The sequence below is a fragment of the Pelodiscus sinensis genome, unplaced genomic scaffold (genome assembly GCF_049634645.1).
Source record: "Pelodiscus sinensis isolate JC-2024 unplaced genomic scaffold, ASM4963464v1 ctg55, whole genome shotgun sequence".
NCBI classification, from domain to species: domain Eukaryota; kingdom Metazoa; phylum Chordata; order Testudines; family Trionychidae; genus Pelodiscus; species Pelodiscus sinensis.
In genome coordinates, this window is record NW_027465994.1 from 194,153 (window position 1) to 210,770 (window position 16,618).

General features: G+C 47.4%; 1 protein-coding gene across 1 annotated transcript in view; it reads right to left on the reverse strand.

Moving 5' to 3' along the window:
- Positions 1-8,792: 8,792 nt before the first annotated feature.
- REEP2 (receptor accessory protein 2) overlaps positions 8,793-16,618 on the reverse strand; it is a 106,939-nt gene continuing 99,113 nt past the window's right edge. The window contains exon 9 of the transcript XR_012900116.1: positions 8,793-14,068. The gene's annotated coding sequence lies outside the window, so the exon portion shown is untranslated. The remainder of the gene's footprint in view (positions 14,069-16,618) is intronic.

The window sequence follows — 16,618 nt, forward strand, 5'->3', positions numbered from 1 at the left end:
ACTGGTGTTATCTTGATACCTCTCTGTGATGTGCAAACAGGACAGCTATACCTCACAATCTTTGTACTCTGGAGTTTTTATTACCTGGGGTCATTCTGCAGTGCTGCTGATAGATATCTTACTTCTTCTTCTGGTGTGCTAAAGAATAAAGCTACTTTGTGATGTTGTTCAGTGAGACAAAGGATTAACTGCTCAAAAGCAACAGTTACTACACTTGAACTCACAATAATTCAAAGAGACAAGGTGGGTGAGGTGATACTTTTATTGGACAACTATCTATTAGTGACAGTGTCAAACTTCTGAACTACACCACACTCTTCTTCTAACTATAAGAGGCTTGTGTGGCTCAAACCCTTGTCTTTTTCATCAACAGATATCTCGCCTACCTTACCTCTCTAATATTCTGGGACTGACATGGCTACACAGCATACATATCAATCATAGAATCATAGAATAATAGGACTGGAAGGGACCTCAAGAGGTCATCGAGTCCAGCCCCCCCGCCCTCAAGGCAGGACCAAGCTCCGTCTACACCATCCCTGACAGATGTCTATCTAACCTGTTCTTAAATATCTCCAGAGAGGGAGATTCCACCACCTCCCTTGGCAATTTATTCCAATATTTGACCACCCTGACAGTTAGGAATTTTTTCCTAATGTCCAATCTAAACCTCCCCTGCTGCACTTTAAGCCCATTACTCCTTGTCCTGTCCTCAGAAACCAAGAGGAACAAATTTTCTCCTTCCTCCTTGTGACACCCTTTTAGATATTTGAAAACCGCTATCATGTTCCCCCTTAATCTTCTTTTTTCCAAACTAAACAAGCCCAGTTCATGAAGCCTGGCTTCATAGGTCATGTTCTCTAGACCTTTAATCATTCTTGTTGCTCTTCTCTGTACCCTTTCCAATTTCTCCACATCTTTCTTGAAATGTGGCGCCCAGAACTGGACACAGTACTCCAGCTGAGGCCTAACTAGTGCAGAGTAGAGCGGCAGAATGACTTCACGAGTTTTGCTTACAACACACCTGTTGATACAACCTAGAATCATATTTGCTTTTTTTGCAACAGCATCACACTGACGACTCATATTCAACTTGTGGTCCACTATGACCCCTAGATCTCTTTCTGCCATGCTCCTTTCCTAGACAGTCGCTTCCCATCTTGTATGTATGGAACTGATTGTTCCTTCCTAAGTGGAGCACTTTGCATTTCTCTTTATTAAACCTCATCCTGTTTACCTCTGACCATTTCTCTAACTTGCTAAGGTCATTTTGAATTATGTCCCTATCCTCCAAAGAAGTTGCAACCCCACCCAGTTTGGTATCATCTGAAAACTTAATAAGCGTACTCTCTATCCCAATATCTACGTCATTGATGAAGATATTGAACAGTACGGGTCCCAAAACAGACCCTTGCGGAACTCCACTTGCTATCCCTTTCCAGCAGGATTTAGAACCGTTAACAACAACTCTCTGACTACGGTTATCCAGCCAATTATGCACCCACCTTATCGTGGCCCTATCTAAGTTATATTTGCCTAGTTTATCAATAAGAATCTCATGCGAGACCGTATCAAATGCCTTACTAAAGTCTAGGTATATGACATCCACCGCTTCTCCCTTATCCACAAGGCTCGTTATCTTATCAAAGAAAGCTATCAGATTAGTTTGGCATGACTTGTTCTTCACAAACCCATGCTGGCTATTCCCTATCACTTTATTACCTTCCAAGTGCTTGCATATGATTTCCTTAATTACCTGCTCCATTATCTTCCCTGGGACAGACGTTAAACTGACCGGTCTGTAGTTTCCTGGGTTGTTCTTATTCCCCTTTTTATAGATGGGCACAATATTTGCCCTTTTCCAGTCTTCTGGAATCTCCCCTGTCTGCCATGATTTTTCAAAGATCATAGCTAAAGGCTCAGATACCTCCTCTATCAGCTCCTTGAGTATCCTGGGATGCATTTCATCAGGACCTGGTGACTTGCTGACATCTAACTTTCCTAAGTGATTTTTAACTTGTTCTTTGTGTATCCTATCTTCTAAACTTACCCTCTCTCTGCTTGTATTCACTACGTTAGGCACACCTCCAGACTTCTCGGTGAAGACCGAAACAAAGAAGTCATTGAGCATCTCCGCCATTTCCAAGTTTCCTGTTACTGCTTCTCCCTCCTCACTAAGCAGTGGGCCTACCCTGTCCTTGGTCTTCCTCTTGCTTTTAATGTATTTATAAAAGGTCTTCTTGTTTCCCTTTATGCCTGTAGCTAGTTTGATCTCATTTTGTGCCTTTGCCTTTCTAATCTTGCCCCTGCATTCCCGTGTTGCTTGCCTATATTCATCCTTTGTTAGTTGTCCTAGTTTCCATTTTTTATATGACTCCTTTTTTATTTTGAGATTGTGCAAGATCACCTTGTTAAGCTGGTCTTTTGCCATATTTTCTATCTTTCCTACACAGCGGAATTGTTTGCTTTTGGGCCCTTAACAACTTCCCTTTGAAATACTTCCAACTCTCCTCAGTTGTTTTTCCCTTCAGTCTTGCTTCCCATGGGACCTTACCTACAAGTTCTCTGAGCTTATCAAAATCTGCCTTCCTGAAATCTATTACCTCAATTGTGCTGGTCTCCCTTCTACCTTTCCTTAAGATCATGAACTCTATTATTTCATGATCACTGTCCCCTATACTGTCTTCCACTTTCAAGTTCTCAACTAGTTCCTCCCTATTTGTTAAAACCAAATCCAGAACAGCTTCTCCTCTGGTAGCTTTTTCAACCTTCTGAAACAGAAAGTTGTCTCCAATGCAGTCCAGAAACTTATTGGATAGCCTGTGCCTCACTGTGTTAGTTTCCCAACATATGTCTGGATAGTTGAAGTCCCCCATCACCACCAAATCTTGGGCTTTAGATAGTTTTGTTAATTGTTTAAAAAAGGCCTCATCCACCTCTTCCAGCTGGCTAGGTGGCCTGTAGTAGACTCCTAGCATGGTATCACCCTCGTTTTTTACCCCTTTTAGCTTAACCCAGAGACTCTCTACACAGCTATCTCCTACGTTCATCTCCACTTCAGTCCAAGTGTGTACATTTTTAATATACAAGGCAACCCCTCCTCCCTTTTTTCCCTGTCTGTCCTTCCTGAGCAAGCTGTACCCTTCCATACCAACATTCCAATCATGCGTCCCATCCCACCAGGTTTCTGTAATACCAATGATATCATAGTTGTATTTATTGGTTAGCAATTCCAGTTCTTCCTGCTTATTACCCATACTTCTTGGATTTGTATATAGGCATCTAAGATACTGATTTGATCTTGCCTCCCTGTTGTGCCCTGACCCTCCTTTCTCCTTGCCATTATAGGCTGTAGTCCCCCCCATTTCCAACCCATCTCCCAGTCCCGCACATGCAGCACTTACCTGTGGGCTTTGCTCACCTGCCCCCGACAAACCTAGTTTAAAGCCCTCCTCACAAGGTTAGCCAGTCTGTGTCCAAACAAGGCCTTCCCACTCCTGGAAAGGTGAACTCCATCTCCGCCAAGCAGTCCTTCCTGGAAGAGCACCCCGTGATCAAGGAAGCCGAATCCCTCCTGGTGACACCATCGTCGCAGCCAGGCATTCACCTCCAGGATGCACCTCTCTCTGCCTGGGCCCCTACCTTTGACAGGAAGAAGAGAATACCACCTGCACTCCAAACTCCTTCACCAGTACTCCCAAAGCCCTGTAGTCACACTTGATCCGCTCAGTGTGACACCTGGCAGTATCATTTGTGCCCACATGGATGAGTAGCATGGGGTAGTAGTCAGAGGGCCAGATAATCCTCGACAATGCCTCCGTAACCTCCCTAAGACTCTGCCTTATGAAGTAGATGTGGCACATTGTATTTTGTACCCTCTGTAGTGGGACCGTAGATTTTTAAACACATTTTTCTCTAGGATTATTGTAGTGTTCATTTAGGTTCTTCATTAGGAAATAGGATTGCTAGGTATAGTAGGTGAAGACTGGGCTTCCAAATGTTAGCTAAGAGGTGTTCTGGAGAGCAAATTATAGCTTTTAAAAATTCTGGTATTGTGTTAATTTCATCTTTTAATTGCTGTCTGTATGTCTTATTCCATATCTTACTCTTTCTGGTTGAAATTTAGTGCTGGATCAAAACAAGGCCCAAGCATACTTGAAGTTCAATTTATACTCTTATTTGAGCTGACCCACTGCACAGGTTCAAAGAATCATAGAATCCTAGAGCTAAAAGAGACCTCAGGAAGTCATCAAGTTCAGCCCCCTGCCCAAAGCAGGACCAATCCCAACTAAATGATCCCAGCTATGCCTTTGTCAAGCTGGGACTTGAAAACCTCAAGGGATGGAAATTCCACCATCTCCCTAGGTAACCCATTCCCATACTTCACCACCCTCCTAGTGAAATAGTTTTTCCTAATATCCAACCTAGATCTCCCCCACTGTAACTGGAGACCGTTGCTTCTTGTTCTGCCATCCGTCACTACTGAGAACTGCCTTTCTCCATCCTCTTTGGAAACTCCCTTCAGGAAGTTGTAGTCTGCTATCAAATCCCCCCCCCCCCCCACTCTTCTCTTCTGCAGACTAAATAAGCCCAAATCCCTCAGTCTCTCCTTGTAGGTCATGCGCTCCAGCCCCCTAATCATTTTGGTTGCCCTCCACTGGACCCTCTCCAACGCAGCCACATCCTTTCTATAGTGGAGAGCCCTGAACTGGATGCAATACTAAAGATATGGCCTCACCAGAGCCAAATAAAGGGGAATAATCACTTCCCTATATCTGCTGGAAAGGCTCCTCTCAATGCACCCTAAAGAGAAGTTACTCTGTGCAATAACGATTTATTCGAGATGTGTGTCCCTGTGGGTGCTCTACTGTTGGTGTCGGGCTCATCCTGGTGCTATGGATCGGACACTTGTGAAGCAGTGATCAGGTTGGCTGTGCACGTGCAAGTGGAGAATGGCATTCCCTCCTTTGAAGTAGCACACGCAGCCCGCTTTCCCCTCTGTTTCTTCTTTGATGCCCCCATGGGCTGCTATTATTGCCCAAAGAAGTGGGGAGAAAGGTGGGTAGTGGAGCACCCACAGGGACACACATCTCAAAGAACAATCGTTACTGCAGAATGTGAATAACTTCTCTTTCTTCTTCAAATGATGTCCCCATGGGTGCACCACTGTTGGTGACTGTGTAGCAGTGCCCGTTCAGATGGACAGTGGGCTTTGATTAATTGCTACAGATTGTGGAGAGAACCTCAGTAGCTAATGCAGTATCAGTTGTAGAGCATGGTGGAATGGCGTAGTGCTTTATGAAAGTGTGATTTGACAACCATGTTGCTGCATTGCATATTTCCTGGAGTGAGACCCCCCCCTTGAGGAAAGCAGCCGATGTCACCATCACTTTGGTAGAATGGGCCTTCGGAGTCATTGGTAATGTCCTATTCTGGAGCGAGTAGCAGGTAGTAATGCATGATGTTATCAGCTTTGATATGCACTGAGAAGATAGTGGTTTTCCCTTCGATGTCTCAGCCAGGGATTCCAGCAATCTCTGGGATAGTCAAAAGGGTTAAGTCCTATCCAGATAGAAGGCAATTGCTCTTTTAATGTCTAAAGTGTGCAATATAGCTTTTCCCATGGAGCGGTGTGGTTTTGAGCAGATGGTGGGAAGGACTATTGTCTCATTGATATGGAATTCAGAACCAACTTTGGGTAGGAAGGACAAATGGGTTCATAGAATAATCTTGTGCCTGCGAAAAGATGAGTACGGAGGCAAGGCCATGAGGGCTGCGAGTTTGCTAACCCTCCTTGTGGACGTGATTGCCAGAAAGAACAACATTTTCATCATAAGAAAGGTAAGTGATGAAGTTGCCATTGGTTCAAAGGGTGGCATGTGAGCAAGTGGAGGACCAGTCCCAGGTCCCACATGGGGGGTATGGGTGCAGGCGGTGGGTGAAAGTTTTGTAGGGCCCTCCAGAATCTCTTAGAGATGGAGTGTGCAAATATGGAGAACCCATCAATGGGAGGGTGGAAGACCATAATGGTGGCCATGTGCACATGGAGTGTAGACAGCTCGCAGCTTATTCCAGAAAAGCAGCTGATTTTCCGGAATAAGTGGTCCAGTGTAGACACAGCCTGGCTGTGGCCATATGGCCCAATAGTTGGAGACAAAGCCTTGCTGTAACCTGTTGGCTGTGTTGTACTATGGAAATCAGGTCGGTGATTGCTGTAGCTCTGTGCAACGGGAGTGATGCTATAGCAATTGTACAGTCTAGGTGAGCACCTCTGAACGCTAAGCAGTGCATGGGTGTCAGTGTGCATCTCTGGAAATTCAGTTGTAGACCCAGATTGTCCAGCAGAGTTCTGGCGATGGTCACCACACGTTCTGTCGAAAGGAGGGTGCTTTTAATAGGCAATTGTCCAGATATGGGAAGATGACGATTCCCATTTTGTAGAGATGTGCTGCTGCCACTGCTAGGACTTCACAGAAGACTTCTGGAGCAGATGAGAGTCCAAAAGGAAGTACTGTGTATTGGAAATTATAATTGTGGATTGCAAAGTGGAGGAAAGGTCTGTGTGCAAAAAGTAAATAATCATCCTGTAGGTCAAGGTTAGACAGACAGTTTCCCTTCTGCAAGGCAGGGATTATAGTGGCAAGGATTTCCATCTTGAAGTGGTATCTACTGATGAATTGGCTGAGGTTGTGTAAACTGATGATAGGTCTCCATCCCCCAATTTTCTTTATCATAAGAAATTATGGGACTAGAACCCTTTCCTCTTGTGTTGCTGAGATACATGTTCTCTTGCTCCCAGTTGCAGGAGGTGGTTCAGTTCTTGCATGAGAGCAGTCTTGTGAGATGTGTCACTGAAGGAGGACAGCTGGTGGGGGCTAGGAGAGAGAGTTGTAAAGGGGATGCAGTAACCAAGAAGCAATGGACTAAAACTGCGGCAAGGGAGATGTAGGTTGTACATTAGGAAAAACTTCCTAACTGTCAGAGTGGTTAAATACTGAAATAAATTGCCTAGGGAGTTTGTGGAATCTCCATCACTGGAGATATTTAAGAGCAAGTTAAATAGACATCTATCAGGGATGGTCTAGATCAGCAGTTCCCAACCTTTTCCAGATGGGGACCCATTTTGACAATTCAGGAAGGCAATTCAAAAATGGGGGGAGGAGGGAGGGCAGAACCACCTGGGGAGCCACTTGGCAATGCTTTTGAAATGTAATGGCGACCCATATTTGGGTCCCGACCCATAGGTTGGGAAACCCTGGTCTAGATGGTATTTGGTCTTGCCATGAGGGCAGGGGACTGGACTCAATTACCCCTTGAGGTCCCTTCCAGTTCTAGTGTTCTATGATTCTACATTCTAACCATTCCATGCTAGTTCTAGCTCTCCCTTGTCCATAGTGATGCCAGTCCACGCTTGGTAGAAAGATGATAGTCTGTTCCCAAATGGTGTGAGGGAACTTGGAAATAGCCTTGGAGAGTTTGGGGCTGTGTTGCCTTCGACCAAGCCTTCAAAATTTCTGGCATGAAGTTGAGGGCTGGGATGGTGCTGAGTGATCAACTGGTTGTCTGTGTCTGTTTTCACACTGCTTATGTCTATTATCATAATGCCTCTGAGGCTGTGTGAAGGAAATAGGTCTGAATTTCTGATTGAAGACTCTGGCCTACTTTCTCGTCATTACAGGGACGTGAAATCCTAAAGTAGACAGAGTCCTTTAGGATATGGGGAGAAGAGTCAATGGTTTCTGTTAACAACTTCAACTTCAAAGGGCAGGTCCTTCCCAGTGGTTGAACCTCCTTGGGGAAACAGCTGCAGCCACAATGCCCGTTGCATGATAACTACTGTGGAGTCAGATGAGGCAGTTGTATCAGCGAAACCAAGGGGCAGCCTGAAAGGCAATGCAAGAAATAAGCATCTCTTCACTGATGTTGGCTTTGAACTATTCTCTTTTGTTATCTGGAAGTTGTTCAATAAAGGGTGCCTTCTGTTCAAAAAAGTTGTGTATATTTAACCTATAGGGCTGCATAGTTGGCGATCTTTAGTTGAAGGGTAGCCAAAGAGTATACCTTTCTTCCAAAAAGTTTTTTCCAGTCTCTGTCACATGGGGTGGTACGAGTTGCTTCTTCCCTGCCCCTATAGTTGATAGCCACCACAACTAATGAGTTTGGGGTAGGGTGCAAGAAAAGGTAATTTGCTCCTTGGGGTGCCACATAATACTTCTTGTCTGACATTTTACAGGTTGGCAGCCTAGTGGCTGGAGTCTGCTATATTGTTTTTGCCAGGTCCATACACAAAGGGATTATGGGTAAGACATGGGATCCACCTAACCAAGGGTATGTCTACACTACCCCGCTAGTGTGAACTAGCGGGGTAATGTATGCATACCGAACGTGCAAATGAAGCCCGGGATTTGAATTTCCCGGGCTTTATTTGCATAAGCCGGCCGGCGCCATTTTTAAATGCCGGCTTGTTCGAACCCCGTGCCGCGCGGCTACACGCGGCACAGGCTAGATAGTTCGGACTAGCAAGCTATTCCGAACTATCTGTACACCTCATGGAACGAGGTATACAGATAGTTCGGAATGGCTTGCTAGTCCGAACTATCTAGCCCGTGCCGCGTGTAGCCGCGCGGCACGGGGTTCGAACAAACCGGCATTTAAAAATGGCGCCGGCCGGCTTATGCAAATAAAGCCCGGGAAATTCAAATCCCGGGCTTCATTTGCACGTTCGGTATGCATACATTACCCCGCTAGTTCGCACTAGCGGGGTAGTGTAGACATACCCCCAGAGAGGAAAGAGCATCTTCGCAGACAGGCTTGCAAACCTAGTGAGGAGGGCTTTAAACTAGGTTCATTGGGGGATGGTGACCAAAGCCCTGAGGTAAGTGAGGAAGTCAGATACTGGGAAGAAACACAAGGAGGAACGAGAAACAAAGGAGGACCCCGACTCGAATGGAGAAGGTAGGGCGATCAGCTGGTTATGTAAGGTATTTGTACACAAATACAAGAAGCATGGGAAACAAAAAACAAGAAGAATTAGAAGCCCTGGCCCAGTCAGAGAACTATGATTTGATTGGAATAACGGAGACTTGGTGGGATGACTCGCATGACTGGAGCACTGTCATGGAAGGATATAAACTGTTCAGGAAGAACAGGCAGGGGAGAAAAGGAGAAGGAGTTGCATTGTATGTAAGAGAGCTGTATGATTGCTCAGAGCTCCAGTATGTAGAGGGAGAAAAGCCTGCTGAGAGTCTATGGGTTAAGTATAGAGGTGGAAGCAACGAGGGTGATGTTGTGGTTGGTGTCTGCTATAGACCACCGGATCAGGTGGATGAGGCTTTCTTCAGACAACTGAGAGAAGCTTCCAGATCACAGGCTCTGGTTCTCATGGGGGACTTTAATCACCCTGACATCTGTTAGGAGACCAATACAGCAGAACACAGACAATCCAGGAAGTTTTTGGAGAACATTGGGGATAACTTCTTGGTACAAGTGCTGAAGGAACCGACTAGGGACCATGCGCAGCTTGACCTGCTGCTCACAAACAGGGAGGAACTAGTAGGGGAAGTATTGGTGGGTGACAACCTGGGAAGCAGTGATCATGAGATGGTAGATTTCAGGATCCTCACCAAAGGAAGAAAGAAGAGTAGCAAAATACACACCCTGCAATACAGAAAAACGGACTTTGACTCCCTCAGAGAAATGATGGACAGAATCCCCTAGGATGCTTACATGAAGGGGAAAGGAGACCAGAAGAGCTGGCAGTATTTTAAAAATGCCTTATTGAAAGCACAGGAAGAAACCTTCCCGATGCGCAGCTAGAAAAGCTAATATGGTAAGCGAGCAGACTGGCTTTCTGGAGAAATCCTTGGTGAGCTTAAATACAAAAAGGAAGCTTACGAGAAGTAGAATATTGGACAGATGACTAGGGAGGAGTATGAATATATTGCTCAAGAATTCAGGGGAGTTATCAGGAATTGCAGCTAGCAAAGTATGTGAAGGGTAACAAGAAAGGTTTCTACAGGCATGTTAGCAATAAGAGGGTGATCAGAGAGATGGTGTGGGGCCCTTACTGGATGAAGGAGGTAACCTAGTGACAGATGATGTGGAAAAAGCTGAAGTACTCAATGCTTTCTTTGCCTCTGTCTTCACGGAAAAGGTCAGCTCCCAGACTAATGCACTAGACAACACAGTAGGTGGAAGGAGGTGGACAGCCCTTGGTGGAGAAAGAACAAGTTAGGAACTATTTAGAAAAGCTAGACATACACAAATCCTTGGGTCCAGATTTCATGCATCTGAGGGTACTAAGGGAGTTTGCAAATGTCATTGCGGAGCCTTTGGCCATTATCTTTCAAAAATCCTGGAGATCGGGAGATATCCCAGATGACTGAAGTAGGGCAAATGTACAGCCCATCTTTAAAAAAGGGGAAGAAGGACAATCCAGGGAACTACAGACCAGTCAGGTTTACCTGAGTCCCCGGAAAAATAATGGAGGGGATCCTCAAGGAATCCATTCTGAAGCACTTGGAAGAGGGTAAATGGATCAGGAATAGTCAGCATGGATTCATGAAGGGTAAATCATGCCTGACAAATCTGATTAGCTTCTATGATACGGTAACTGGGTCTGTGGATATGGGAAAATCAGTGAATGTGATATACCTTGACTTTAGCAAAGCTTTTGATATGGTCTCCACAATATTCTTGCCAGCATGTTAAGGGAGTATGTATTGGATAAATGGACTCTAAGATGGACAGAAAGCTGGCTAGATCGTCAAGCCCAACGTGTAGTGATCAACAACTCAATATCATGTTGGCGGTCACTTTCTAGTAAAGTACCCCAAGGATCTGTTCTAGGACCAGTTTTGTTCAACATTTTTATTAATGACCTGGATGAGGGGATGGATTGCACCATCAGCAAGTTTACAGATGACACTAAGCTGGGGAGAGTGGCAGATATGCTGGAGGGCAGGGATAGGGTCCAGAGTGACCTAGACAGATTAGAGGATAGGGCCAAAAGAAAACTGATGAGGTTCAACAAGGACAAGTGTAGAGGCCTGCACTTGGGACGGAAGAATCCCAAGCATTTTTACAGGCTGGGGACCAACTGGCTAAGTAGCAGTTCTGGGATTACAGTTCTGGGGATTATAGTGGATGAGAACCTGGATATGAGTCAACAGTGTGCCCTTGTAGCCAAGAAGGCTAATGGTATATTAGGGTGCATTAGGAGGAGCATTGCCAGCAGATCTAGAGAAGTGATTATTCCCCTTTATTCAGCTCTGGTGAGTCCACATCTGGAGTACTGTGTCCAGTTCTGGGCCCCCCCACTATAGAAAGGATGTGGACGTATTGGAGAGGGTCCAGCTGAGGGCGACCAATATGATTAGGGGGCTGGAGAGCATGCGTTATGAAGAGAGACTGAGGGATTTGGGTCTGTTTAGTCTGCAGAAGAGAAGAGTGAGGGGGGATTTGATAGTAGCCTTCAACTTCGTGAAGGGAGGTTCCAAGGAGGATGGAGAGAGGCTGTTCACAGTAGTGACAGATGGCAGAACAAGGAGCAATGGTCTCAAGTTACAGTGGGAGATGTCTAGGTTGGATATTAGGAAAATCTATTTCACTAGGAGGGTGGTGAAGTACTGGAATGGGTTCTCTAGGGAGGGTGACAGGAACATGTGGAGGAGATCTGGAGGGAATAGCCATGCTGAACAGTGCCAGAAGGAAGGGGTGGAGTCTGAGGAAAAAAAGTAGCAGAATCTGTCCGGTATGTCATCCCCGGGTGCACCCTCAAAAGGAAAGCTTGCCCTGCTTCCACTTCGGGGGCGTGAACGGGCTCTCTTCTTGAAGGGATATTGCCCTTTAGTTGGGAGGACTGGGGCTTAAACCTCTTCCTCTCAGACGCTGGGACATACAGGCTTGGAGTTTTCAAGGTTGTAGGAGGGTCCCTTAGCCCATGCAACTTAGTGTCTGCCTTTTCTGCAAACAGGGCACCTGTGTCAAAAGAGAGGTCCTGAATGGAGTTCTCAACCTCCAGAGAGAGACAGGCCCAACAGGAGAAGCCAGGCCGCATGCCTCGTGGAGGAGGCAGAAACCATAGAGCGAGCAGCTGAGTCTGCAGCATAAGATGCCACCTGCCAGGCCACCAGCACCATGGAAGACTCCTCTTTGATCAGGGCCTTATTCTCCTTATTCAGACAAGGTCATCTCAAATCTGGCCAGCACCTGCCAGATATTCACCTCATACCTGATGAACAAAGCCTGGTGGTTCTTCACCCTTAGCTGAAAACTGGCCAAAGAATAAATCTTTATACCAAACAAGTCCAAGTGTTTGGAGTGTTTATTCTTGGAGACAGCTGCCGGCTGGCCCTGTTACTCCCTGTGGTTGACTCCACCGCAAGGGATTTGGATGGTGGGTGGGTGTAGAAGTAGTCACAGTCCCCCGCAGGGACAAAGTACTTTTGTTTGGCTAGAGGAGGGGGTCGCCAGAGAGGCTTGGCAATCTTAGCAACCACCTTGTGCAGAGGCAAGGCTACCCTGTCCGACCCTGCTGATCTGAGGACCCCAAACAATGAGTCTGAGGACTCTTGCACCCCCTCAGCCTGGAGACCCAAGCTGTTAGCCACCCACCTCAGGAGGTCCCAGTGGGCTCTCAAGTCCTCCAGGGGCAGCACTGGGGGAGAAGACACAATCGCCTCATATGAAGAGGAGGTGGCCAAGGCTGGTTGTGCTCCACACAAGGCAAGGGTTGGTCACTTGCCCCTGCCATCTGTTGAGGGCAGGCTGGTGTCCCCATACCCCTTGAGGCCCATGAGACCCTGGTGGCACTGAGGCATATTGGAATACTCCAGCAACCGAGCAGGTAACGGGAAACCCTAGGAAGTCCATGGGCACCAATGCACCTGCCACTGAGATGGCGGCCATAGCATGCCTTGGGACGGCACCAGCAGTGTCCACATCAATGGCACCGAGGACTGTGCTGACTGCTGTGCCAAAGGAATGGAAGTTGCCTCGGAAGCCATGCTGTAGGAGTGGACGCTCACTGACGCCCAAGACAAGGAGCAAGAGCAGTGACTCTTCCAGTGCCAGGACTCTGCCACTGACAGACCAGGAATATCCAGAGGGTCTATGGGAGCTATGAAGCCCTGAAGAGCCACTCCTCAAATCCAGGGAACAGTAGCAGAGAGAAGATCCTGGTGTCTGGATGGGCAATGGGGTAAGCAGGATGTGCCTCTATGGCTGGGAAGGCTCAGTGCCAGCGAGTATCTACAGCATGGCGAACAGTGCTAGTGCTTTGGAGAGGAGTCCTGATGGTGCAGCGAGTAGGGAGAATCTCTATCCCTTCAATACCTTTGGTGCCAGGGGGCACGTGCCTGCACAGGTCTGTGCACCAACTCCAGCAATGCAGGCAATTGCGTGTCATGCCCCAGTCTCTCACATGCAGACCTATGGAGACTTCAGGGCATTCTCTTCTCAGACGCTGGAGGAAAACATGATGGGACTATACAAGGAGATCAAGGGCTGAAGAACAGTGGTTCACCTCTGTGCTAGGGCCTGTTCAGTAACAGGAGTGGTACCAGCCTAGCTCTTATATCCTGTGCGGCCTGGAAGGGCTCTGTCAAGGAGGGGAAACGGACCTCAAACATTGATGAATGTGACCCAGATGCTGGCTTGATGTCTTTTGAGGCTTTTCCAGCTTGTCCTCTGGCTGGTCACTCTTCTTCCTCTTATCCTTACGAGAGGACTTGTCTCTGCCTGGCTTCCTACCAGGCCTAGCCAGAGGAGTGGGGCATGCCCAGACCCCCAGACAGAGTCTCGTCAAAAGAATTGAAAGTCCAACAATTTACTACTTCTTCTTAAACCCTTGTACTCTGAGTGGAGCATAAGTCATCTACAAGTTTCCTCCTCTTCACTTTGTCTTGAGACAAAACCTCTAGCTGACTCAAGGAGTACCCCAGTTGTTGTCCTTCAATCTCAGTAGATCTTCTCCATGTTGTCTGAGGTCTTCCTCTTTTGCGTTTTCCTTGCGGGTTCCATGTGAGAGCTTGGCGGACTATGATGGTGTCCAGTAGCACCTTAGAGACTAATAAAAATACATAAACAGTATCATGAGTTTTTGTGGTCACAAAGGTATTATATTTCAAACTCTGGGCTCCCTGCTCCATATTTGTCATTCAAAGAAGTGGGTTGTGCCCACAAAAGCTCATGATTCTATTTATATATTTTTGTTTTAGTCTCTAAAAAAAATGATCCTGTAGCACCTTAGTTACCAATTAACCCCTGAGACTTTTAAACATGCCAGGTACTTAGCATCAGAGGGGTAGCTGAGTCGTCTCTAACTGGAAAAACTTAAAAAACAAGGAATAGTCTAGCAGCACCTTAAAGACTAACAAAACATGTAGATGGCATCATGAGCTTTTGTGGGCACAACCCACTTCTTCAGATGAATGAAATATTAAAAGTCCATATCCAAGAATAAATAAGGGAAGGCCAAACAGTGGGGAGAAGGGGGGAAAAGAAAAAAAGAGAAAGAAAAAAAAGAAAAAGATAGTGAATTCGATTATTCAAGTTAGAAGAGCAGCGCTGACAAGAACAATTTTGCACCTCTATAAGTACCCATTGTTTGTTTAAGTCAGTGTTTCCCAATTTTATTTGGCTGAGAAACCCTTTTCAGCTTTTCAAGGAACCCCTAGGTTTGTCAAGAAAAAAAGGGGGGGAGGGGAGAGGGACCCACCAATTCATGAAAATCCCCACCAATGCATGAAAATCACATTCCTTCCTCAAGATCCCCCACCCTCCTTCCTTGAGGCCTCATCCACTCTGTTCCCCTCCTCTCCATCACTTGCTATCTCCAGCCCTTATACACTCTCACTAGGTTGAGACAGGAGGTGTGGGGTGGGAATGAGGGATTTGGGTGTGTGAAGGGGTGAGAAGTACAAGCTCTGGGAGGGAATTTGGATGCAGGAGAAGGGGATGTTAGCTCGGGGAGAGAGCTCCAGGTTCTGGGAGTGCTGGGCTCAGGTGGAAGGTTAGGGTGCTGAGCAAGCCATGGGCTTGTGGATGTGAGGGTGCAGCAGTTTGGGCTGGATATCCATGGCTTGCTCAGCACCCCAACCTTCTACCCCAACACTCCCAGAGCCTGCAAAATGGCTGAGCCAAGCACCAATTCCCTGCCCTTCCCTCCCCTTGAGTCTAGCCTCAGTTCCCGGCACCTTCCTCCTCCTGCATCCAAACTGAGCTCTGAGCTCCATACACACACCCCCACCCCGCAGCCCAACCCAGCTCCCCAGACCTCCCCACTCTGCAACCCAGATGAGCTCAATTTCCCTGCACCTTCCCCCAAACCATGCAGACATGCTGAGCCAGCGCTGATTCCCTGCCCCTACCTCCCTCCCTCCTTCTCCTTGGCTGTGTCTACACTAGTGCAATCTTGCACCAAAGCAGCCACTCTTGCGCAAAAACGTGCTTCCTGTCTACACTGCCCATGTGTTCTTATGCAAGTACACTGATGTTCTCATGTATGAAATCAGGGCTTCTTGCACAAGAACTATGATGCTCCCGCTCAGGAATAAGCCCTTTTGTGCAACTATTCTTGCGCAAGAGGCCAGTGTGGACAGGCAACATGAATTTATTGTACAAGAAAGTCTTATGGCTAAAATGGCCATTGGCACTTTCTCGGGCAAGAGAGCGTCCACACTGCCATAGATGCTCTTGTGCAAAAGCACAGCTTGCACATGGCAGTGTGGACGTGTTCTTGCACAAGAAACTGCTAGTGTAAACATAGCCTAAGAGTTTCCTCGCATGAGCAAAATGAATTTTGTGTTGTGCACCAGTACTGAGTTCATGTGGCTTGTTTGGATGTGCCACTGTGGCACCCAAGTTATTACAGTAAAACTCCGATGGTCCGGCAACTGATGGTCCGGCACTCCTGATGGTCCGGCACCATCAGGAACCCGGAAGTGCTCCGGGCAGCCGGACCATTGGAGCTGCTCTGCCCCCAGCTTCCCCGATTCAGCCGCTGCTAAAACTGACCAGCGGCTGAATTGGGGAAGCCGGAGGCAAAGCAGCTGGGGCGCTGCCGGGTAGGTCCCCTAGCGCTGCCCCTCGGGGCTGTGGAATCAACCGGGCAGCATCCCAGGTGTCCCCGATTCAGTCGCTGCTGAAACTGACCAGCGGCTGACTCCAGGAAGCTGGAGGCAGAGCTGTTCTGCCCCAGGCTTCCTGGAATCAGCCGCTGATCAGTTTCAGCAGCGGCTGACTTGGGGACGCCTGGGGCAGAGCAGCTGGGGTGCTGCTGGGTTGGTCCAGTAGCGCCGCACCTCAGGGCTGTGGGACCAACCCAGCAGCCCCCAGCTGCTCTACCCCAGGCGTCCTGATTCAGCCGCTGCTGAAACTGACCAGAGGCTGATTCCAGGAAGTCCGGGGCAGAGCTGCGCAACATGGGAAGGCACTGCTAGGCTAAAAACCTCTACTTATCGGCACAAGGACACACCAACACCTAAGTGGAGCACCCACAGGGACACCACTAGACGGATGATCAGAGCCTAAGCACCATCTGCCTCTTGTAGGATGGCCATTGGCATCAGAGATGTGAGTCACAACAGCGTGACATTGAAAGCACCCAGACTTGCGG